Source organism: Canis lupus, chromosome 25, assembly GCF_011100685.1.
Source record: "Canis lupus familiaris isolate Mischka breed German Shepherd chromosome 25, alternate assembly UU_Cfam_GSD_1.0, whole genome shotgun sequence".
NCBI lineage: Eukaryota > Metazoa > Chordata > Mammalia > Carnivora > Canidae > Canis > Canis lupus.
The window spans coordinates 35,939,863-35,946,185 of NC_049246.1; the positions used below are offsets into that span (position 1 = coordinate 35,939,863).

The 6,323-nt window shown below is 50.2% G+C and overlaps 1 pseudogene; it reads right to left on the bottom strand.

Moving 5' to 3' along the window:
• Positions 1-3,252: 3,252 nt before the first annotated feature.
• On the bottom strand, positions 3,253-3,371 carry LOC119866007 (annotated as a pseudogene).
• Positions 3,372-6,323: the final 2,952 nt, after the last annotated feature.

The following is a 6,323-nucleotide window of genomic DNA, read 5'->3' on the forward strand; positions in this document are numbered from 1 at the left end:
AGCACCACCAACCAGATCCCAGCCCCAAGCCCTGTGTGTTGTATGTGCTGCAGTCCTGGGCTTGGGCAAACACTAGCAGGTCTTCCGTGGCTCAGCCTTTGCTTACTTTAGAATGGGGAGAGATGAAGAAGCCAGAGAGAAGCCTCAGAAGCTTCAACTTCAGAGCTGCGTCTCTACTACAGAACCACTGCTGGTGTCCTTCCGGGAATTCCTGAAGGCAAATGGAACTTGAAAATAAATCCTCTTGCTAGACCCTCTGGTCTAAGCTACATGAGGACTCCTCCCTCTGGTCTAGGAGGAAACCAGCTAATGTGTACCTACTTCTTGATAAATAATAACCTCGACCTTGTTTTGCTCAAGGCACATTCTCCTTTCATCCTGGCCTGGTTTTCATTGCAGAATGTTCTTGGATGAACTCTGGGCCATCTGGGGTGAATGGCATCATGTGCAGAATTTTTCTCTGATCTCCAGATTTCTCTCCTGATAGCAGGGGAGGAGATTTCAGTGCACACTCCCCTACGTGCTTTGTCTAGGAAACTGTTACTCTGCTGGGGCTGGAAGCCAGGCCTTCAGGTTCCAATCCCACATCCTTCCTTGCCTATACATTTTGAAAGGATGTCTAGCAGACAGTATGATTCTGGGTGAGCTTTGACTTGGTGGTAGCTTTCTTTTTTTTTTTTTTTTAAGATTTTATTTATTTATTCATGACACACACACACACACACACACACACACACACACACACACAAAGGCAGAGACATAGGCAGAGGGACAAGTAGGCTCCTTGTGGCAAGCCCCATCCGGGACTCAATCCCAGGATCCTGGAATCATGACCTGAGCCAAAGGCAGACACTCAACCACTGAGCCACCCAGGTGCCCCGGTGGTAGCTTTTTAAATCCTGGCATACAGGGGGTACTCTTTTGTTAATCCAGACTGTAACACCTTTGTATCATGGTTACCAGATGATGATCTAAGTGTAGGCAGTATCGAGATAAATAAAACAAAATCCTTCCTCTCATTGAAAATAAATTAGGGATGAGGAACGTGTAAATTAAAAATTGCAATAGAAAGCTCATGGTTCTGCCCTTTGAGAATACCACCTTCCTCAGTGAACCTCAGGATGAACATTCTGAAGGAGCTCAGACATAGAAAGGAATAATCCCTTCATTTTAAAACTGCAAGGTCTGAGGCCCAGAGAAGAGAAGAAAGAAGGAAACTCATACCTGGAGAGCTAGTGTGGCTGGCAGTGTGCTGGGCTCTTACTTGCACAGTGACATGTGGGGAGTGGCTGGTGTCAGGGCAAAGCAGAGACTGGACTGCAGGCTCAGTGCTCCCCTCAGGGCTTGGGGTAGACTCTGTGTTTTCCAGGGGGACCCTTCCCTGCAGGCCCTCCAGTAGTCTCCAACACCTGCAAGGTCCATTACAACGCCTCAGGGGGCAAACGAGCTGCTCTCATTTACCAGGGAGCCCTACTCTCCTAATTTCTCCTTCTGGGAGCAGTCCCGCCTGGCCAGCTCAGCTGGAGTCCTCTTCAGGCGCTGCCACCCTTCAGGATGAGGAGTTCACCTTTCTGCCTTCTCCCACGCTGCACGTCCTGGAGGCAGGGCTGGAGCCGCTCCTTCCATCAGGCAGATGGGGAAACAGCGGTCTGGCACAGGCTCTCGGCCGGTAGGGTCAGAGCTGACAGCCGCCTTCTATTTTGGTTCCATTCCTGGGCTTGCTCTTTCACCCCTGGGTTTGTTTCCTAAGAACTGCTTGGTGTGGCCAGACTGAGGCTTGGTGTCCAGCACCCATGAGCCATGTGTGTCTCCCAGTGCCTGGGCAGGGAGGGTGGCTGTTCCTGGGCAGCAGGGGCAGTTGTGAGCAGCATGTGACAGTCAGCAGCTCCCATGTCCACTTCCTCCGCCCTTTTTGGGAGATGTGTCTGCACCTCCCCACCCCACACCACCACCACCAGCCAGGGCTCAGCTCTCTGCACCCCCAGCATGACATTTCCGCAGTGGTGCGGCTGGTGCTGATGCTGAGCAGGCTACAGTGGGCTGGATGCGAGGGCCTCTCCCCGGTCCTACCCCGTGGGGAAGGCCGGGGCCTGCGGGTCACAGCGGCTCCAGGCCAGTGCATGTGGCCGGACCCTCTGCTTGGATCCCACCTCAGACTCCGGCTTTATTATTTTTCCAGGCACCGTGATTATCCCCCTAATCGTGCCAGGAAATGAAAAGCCACAGACGCTCTCTGTTCGGCGGCCCTGTAGAGCTCTGTTGTATTATGAATGTGAAAGTTGATTGAACCTGGGGAACAATTTGAGGGCAGAGTTTCTGAAGCGACCTTGATAAGAGGAGGCCTCACCCGAGGTGGATGGCTGCTCAGACCGGCTCCGAGCGCCAGGCCGAGATGCGGAGCTGCCCAGTGTTGCCCCCCGCGGCCCCGCCTCAGCCCCTGCAGGCCCGAGTGGCACAGAAGAGGAAGAACACGGATCCCCCAAGACCGACTCACATGTTCGGGCCTCTGCAGAGTTAGGGGCCCCCTGCTCCGACTCCTACCTCCCAGCTCACCTGTCTGGTGATTGACTCATGTCCACAGTTTTCTTCCCCCATCGTGGGGAGGGGGCTTTCTCTGCTTACTTGCGTTCCCCAGTGCCGGCTTTCCAGGGTGAACGAGTGTCCCCTTTATAAGTGCAGTGATGATGATGACCAGAACGGGGAAATAACACTGACCATGTGCTTTGGGTGTTTTCAATATCACAACTAATTTAGTCTTTGTAACAATTTCAAGGGAACTCAGGTTCATTGCTTCCCAGTTTGTCACCTGCCCACCACCTCCTTTCCCACACTCAGGTCATACCGTATCTTTTTTTTTTTTTTTTAAAGTATTTATTTATTTATTTATTTATTTATTTATTTATTTATTTATTTAAAAGATTTTATTTATTTATTCATGAGAGACACACAGAGAGAGGCAGAGACACAGGCAGAGGGAGAAGCAGGCTCCTTGCAGGGAGCCTGACGTGGGACTCAATCCCAGGTCTCCAGGATCTTGCCCTGGGCCGAAGGCAGGTGCAAACTGCTGAGCCACCCAGGGATGCCCAAGATTTTATTTATTTATTCATGAGAGACACACAGAGAGAGGCAGACACACAAGCAGAGGGAGAAGCAGGCTCCCTGCAAGGAGCCCGATGTGGGACTCGATTCCAGACCCTGGGATCACGCCCTAAGCTGAAAGCAGATGCTCAACCGCTGAGCCACCCAGGCGTCCCTCTACAGCACCTGGTACTCCCAGGTGGTCTCCCATCCAAGTAGTAACCAGGCCCAACTCTGCTTAGTTTTTGAGATCAGATGAGATGGGGTGCATTCAGGGTGGTATGGCCGTACAGGACTCTATCCTATCAAGACCTAATTGCAAGGGAATGGAAAGAAGGGGGAAGGTTCTTCCCTTCTGGCCTTTAATCTAAAACACAAATTTCTGCCGGAGAATTTCTGCTTATCTCCCCTCTTTTCCTGTCTCTCTCTGCTCGCCCTCCTCCCTCACCTCATGTCCCCAGTGTGTCTGCAGGTGCTCCTGGACTGCCTCTGCAGCCAGCCGATCCCCTGCGATGTGTACTTGCTGGAGAGCTCAGACAGACCGGCCGGGCGAACCCCGCTGCAGCCTGTGTGCACTGCTCCACGCTTTCTCTGCTCTTTGGCTCCCGCCATGAATATCTTTAATTTCATCATTTACCTCCTGCCTCCTCTACTGAATGTCATGAATATTGTTTCCACAGACAGCCTGCTCATTTTTAAAAGTGTGTTTGCTATTCTGTGGGCTTGAGATGGGACAGCCCAGGTGCACACAGAGAAAACAACTTATAAAATGAATATTGTGAGGACCATCCTTCCTCCCTGAGGCAGAGAGGGGCTACCAGGCAGAAAGGGGAAGGGGAGTTAAGCTGGATCATTTGGGCCTGGGTCTGCAAGGGCTCCCATACTACAGCAAACCCTATGTCCATGGCTTCTTTAAAAAAAAAAATTTATTGGAGTTCAATTTGCCAACATATACCATAACACTGTGGCTTCTTAAAGCTATTTTCCCAAGTATACAGCAGATGCTCATTCACAAACATGTATTGAGCATGCATTGCAGGGGACATGCTAACTGTCTTATATGCCATATGTGCTAAGTACTGTTCTGAGTGTCTGACCAGCAGTCACTTACTGAATCCTGGTAACAACCTGAGCAGCTGGGTAATGGTGTATCATCCTCAGCATGTTACAGATGAGGAAACTGAGGCACAATGAGGTTAAGTAAATTGCCCAAGTGTGCAAAGCTATCAAAAGGCAGAGCCGGGAGTCAAACCCAACTGGTGGGACCGCATGTTGCCTGTCAAGGCTCTCTTGCTTCTTACCGGCCACATAACAGTCCTGGAAAAACCAACACGGCGAGGCATGTGTGAGGGGTACACACATGAGGTGCAGCTGGTGTTCTGAAGAATAAAGCTCTCCTGGGCTTGGGGAGGCAGAGGAAACTTCTTGCAGAAAGTAGCACTGGATCTGGGTGTTCGTGGAGGGATGGGATTCAAAGGGGTAAAGGAGACGGGCATTTTAGACAGGAAGAATGGAAACATCAGGGACAAGGTTTGAGGGGCCAGAGAGAGAGAGAGAGGAGGGGATGGGGAAAGAGAACTTGTGTGTGTTGACCTATGAGGAAGGGACAAGGATGAAATCCATCCAATCTATCTCCTGACATTCTGTTGGCAGAAGGTCTGAGATTCCTATTTGGGGGATCTGAGCTGAGGTGGTGAGGAGGAGCTCTGGGCTGGTAGGGGCTGACAGGGAGAGTGACCATGAGCCTTCTCTAACCTTATCATAGATTTGCTACAATGTGTTTTCTGCTTTCTCCCCTGCCTTTCCAGATGGAAAGCACCTGCCTGGTGCAGACTGCCATTTCCAGCTTTCTTCACCTGTCATGGTATTAAGTGTAAAAAAACATAACATATATTTATTTTATGTTATTTACAAACTATAATGTTCGGAGGGAAAACAAATTGAGATTTCTGGGCAAAGAGGAGGCATCTGATGTTCTGATTCACTCAGCTAGCAGTTGCAGATGCCTTTGGAGGAGAATGGTCCCACCTGGGGGTAGGAGGGAAGGCTGTGAGGGACAATGGTGAAGGATGGGGCACCCAGAAGGAGGAGAGTGGGCAGTGAAGCCTTTAGTGTGGTGTTCCTGGGATCCAGCCCTCCCAGGTCGGAAGCACACCATTTGGTTGCAGTAATGAACAATGATGAGTAATGGCAGTGCTCTTGTTGGTGAGCCTGGCTGGGCAGCATGTACTCTGTAGTGTGTGTGTGGGTGTGTGTGCGTGCACGTGCACATGCACACATGTGTATGCTCTTTGGTGTTGTTGTGTGTGCCTACTCCCATATTTCTTCCTGAGAAATTCCAACCTACTCCCTGTAGCACAAATCAAGTAGACCTCTCATTTTCCAAGCCTCATTTGGTAGCTATGACACCTTTCCCTGATGGAGGAGACAAAGAAGGGGGAGAAAGTAGAGGCAGGACATTTCACTTTATATTGATGCAAGATTGTATTAACTAAAATTGCAGAAAAATGGTCTTCATATCTCCTTTCAGTGGTTGCTTGTTTACACTGGGTTCCCAGCTCTCCTGAGGTATTAGGAAACACAACATCCACCTCTACCCAAACTTTGCTACATCCTCCGTCTTCCCTCTCATGAGGGCTGGACTCCTGATCTCGGCTGATCTGCACAGCTCAAATCTATGGTCTTTGTGGGAACTCTTGGAAGAAAAACCCTGGATAGCCACCTAGAATTGAGGCAGTAAGAACAGAAGAGTTGTAGTGACCTATTAGCCCCCAGACGAAAGAGCCTATGTGCAGGTGGCCCCTGAACAAGGGAAGGTTAGGGTGGTGAATGATGAATAGGGTCCTCATAAAGTCACCGGAGCCTCTGGATGAGTCCAGGCATGAAGCTAGTCAACTCTCGGACTTGGCAGGTGAGGAAGGAAATAGATAGTGTTTTTCTCCTTTCCATCACAGTTTATGTCACTTGCAGCTGTCCTAAATGGTGCTGTGCTGACCACAGTTTGGTGAATTGAGCAACTGAGTTGGAGGAGAAAAGGTATCAAAGGAGGCCTAGGAGAGAGACCCATGCTTGCTAACCTGAGGCTGTTTCTGAATGACTTCAGAAAGTTGCTCATCAGCTAATATGGGGCTGGGGGAGCAGGGGATGGAGCATAGTGCGTAGCTCCTCTCTGTGCACCTGTCAACATACTACTGATGATTTAAAAAGCGAAAGAGTGTAAAAACTGGCAGGAACCTTGCAAACTG